This window comes from Triticum urartu, chromosome 1 (genome assembly GCF_003073215.2).
Source record: "Triticum urartu cultivar G1812 chromosome 1, Tu2.1, whole genome shotgun sequence".
NCBI lineage: Eukaryota > Viridiplantae > Streptophyta > Magnoliopsida > Poales > Poaceae > Triticum > Triticum urartu.
The window spans coordinates 568,487,077-568,490,454 of NC_053022.1; positions in this window are offsets into that span (position 1 = coordinate 568,487,077).

The following is a 3,378-nucleotide window of genomic DNA, read 5'->3' on the forward strand; positions in this document are numbered from 1 at the left end:
CAGGGATGCGCTAGAGGTGGGCGAGGTAAAACATAGCAGTAGCAATTTTTATAGTTGTATAATATTGAATTATGTATGGTTCTCCTTCAATTTTTAGAAGATTGTATAGTTGTTTTGATGCATAAGATTTAATTTCATGGTCTACATACATATTGGTTTCATTGAGATGTTTTCCCTTTTTATCATGTCAATGGCTAATGCAATCTGAATTTTTTTTATCATGCCAATTTGAGGCATTCCTTATGGACGGGTTGGAGGTAAAACGTAGCTAAAATCTTTCCTGGGAAGTGATGTGCATTATGCATTTGATAAAAAACAAGAGGTTTTAGTGAGTTGATTGTGCCCATGAGAGGTGATCCTGATTTTAGGCATTCTGTATGGACGGGTTGGAGGCACAATTTTTTTTGACACACTATGTTTGAAGAGGGTGAAGAGGCATGACCATCAATTAGCTTGTTGCAGAAGTTTGAATGTGAGTAGACCCAATTTTTTGTGTAGTTATTTTCAGTCTAAGGGTAGAATGATTACATGTGCAGTTATTTTGGTCTGAGCTTTACAAAGGATGACAATTGTTATCTTGAAGAGGCTAAAATCTTTCCTGGGAAGTGATGCCCATTATGCATTTGATAAAAAAACAAGAGGCTTTAATGAGTTGATTGCGCCCATGAGAGGTGGTCCTGATTTTGCTGTAACATGTCATATTGTATACATAATGTTCTTTACCAACCACATATTCACGGTTCAGATTATAAAAAATGATGACCTCAAAGACAAAGAGCTCCAAGAACTCAGTTATGAAACTTTTGGTTAGTCTGAGTAGTGAGATGTGACCCTATTGGAAGTTAATTCTATCTCATTTCAGTTCTTATCTTTTCCATTTTGTTATCTACTTCACTCTAAACTAATCGTCTTATATACCTATATCTTCCACCGCAAGACTACATGAGGACTATGGTCTATGGGATATCAAGCTCCTTCTGATAATCTGCACCAGTTGTTCTGGAGAATAATGTGTATACATGGTCTACAATGGAGATTACAAGATAGATTCACTTAGTCAATATTAAGCTAACATTGTCTATAATGATTCCGTATGTCATACCAACCCTCAGTAATACCTATATTGTCATCAACATGATGTATGTATACCAGTTGTTTCAGGACTTGATTTTTTATAGGCTAGAGATATGCATGTAATACTTGCATTGTGTGTGGTGAGCTTGGATTGGCGATGCAGAGATAGTGAGGGGAGAGAAGCAAGAAGAAGAGTGATTTAACGCTAGAAAATCAACACTGCTCCTTAATGAGCACGAGGGTCGTATATATGATTGATGTTGAACCACTTGCATATTTATATTCCCGTTGCAACGCATCGACCATTACCTAGTAATCTAGAAAAGAGAACTTGTTAACCAGCAGATAAAAAAAGAAGATAATTTTGGAAATCAAGCGACAGAAACTCCTCCCAAAACCGGAATAACCACACTGTGTATTTGTTTCTTTATATGGGTCAGGCCATTTCGAAAAATAGGAGTGAGCGGCATGCATGTCCTGCGAATAAGGTTGGTCATACTGAAGAGTAATTTAGACTAGTAACATGCATATGTTATTAGTCTATGTTACTATACCTTCATAGTGGGTAGTATCATATGCATGGTAACATATATGTTTTCATTTATTACTTTGTAGACTCATTTTGCATTGGAAAGTGTTATGTGATGGTAACATATTATGTTACTCTATTTGCCTCTCTCCTTATTAACTACTTGCCACCTCACCATTTTTACTTATGTGGCATCTATGTTACTCCCACTATGACCAGCCTAAGGGACTAATAGGCAAGAGGGCTATCTCTTGCTTGTTACGAGACATAGACTCGCCTTGCCTCTGTCACTCTACTAAACAGGCCGATCCAACACTGTACCTCCTGGAGCTATTTTGGGAAGGTTCTTTGGACTGGTTTTATAACCTTCCATGTGGTCTTTTTTACTTATATCTATTTCTATGTGTTTTTATCTGTTTTTCATAGGGTTTGTTTTTCTTACCTTTCCTTTTTTAAATACATGTTGATTTCTTCAACACACATTGTATATTTTTTGTATACACGTGTAATATTTTCAATACGCATTGTAGATTTTTTAAATATGTGATGATTTTTTTCAAATACGTGTTTCAGCTCTTTTTTAATAAATTTTTAAAATTTTCAAATATATGATGACCATTTTTAATGGTACGGAAAATGATATATTATGCAGAAAAATAATTATATGATATTACTTTTAAATGACAAGAACATATTTTTAAAACATGTCAACGTTTATTCTGAATTTATTTCAGGATTTCCGGCGATACGATTTCAGTCGGCGGAGACGTTCTCGTCGACTACGAGGTGCCTAAGGTGACTTCGTAAAATCTCAAGATGATATGACGGCTCAGTCTCTCGGAGGTGCTCATAGGGGTAGGGTGTACGTGTGTGCGTTCATAGGGGTGAGTGTATGCATGTTTATATGAGCGCTTGCGTCTGTACTGTGTTAAAAAAATGTCTCATGCATTTTTTAATTGATACAAAAATATTTGCAAACTTATGCGGATAGTTTTAAAAATTGTATAAACATGTTTTCATATCACGAACTTTTTTTGAAAGGCGTGAACATTTTTCTAATATCAATACGTTTTGTACAATTTAAAATATGTTCATGATATTTTAGGGCCTGAATTAATCTGAGCGTCTTTAGCTGGGTCTTGATTCTGACTATGATGAGTGATTCAGTGAATAAATATTGGTGTCGCTCGACGCCTCCATGCACAACATCTCCTTCACCATCCACCTCAGAGGTCGCATGTCTCCTCAACGCATGCCACCAGCTCAAGCTCCTCTCCTCGAGCCACCACACGACCTCTGTTGTACAGATCATCGCTCCTGGCCTTTTGAAACTGCATGGTTGCTCCCTCGGTGGACTCAAGCTGGTCATGGTCACAAAACTTGAAGGTTTCCCGTCGCGTATACGGTATACCATCTTCTTCAGCTCCGATCCGGAGACAAACGAGACGCTGCTACGTCCAACAGATTGTGCTATATGGCCTTTTAATCGTGCCGCAAGTTATATATGCACTGTAGTCTGTAGTGGGTGCATGCACTGCATGAGCGAGGTGGTTCCTGCTGCGCCGACAAGCCGCCGGAGAGGGATCGTGGGCCGGCGAGGGGGAGATTCCATTCCATCCATGCATGCACAACCAATTATTTGCTCCATTCCGTCAGGTTGGTTAATTATCACGTTTGCATGGGTCGTCTCATGACCCCATGCATGCGTGCTGCCAACCTAGGACACGGGACAAGTGTGCACCAGGACACGGGACAAGTTTAAGCTAGTTATACCC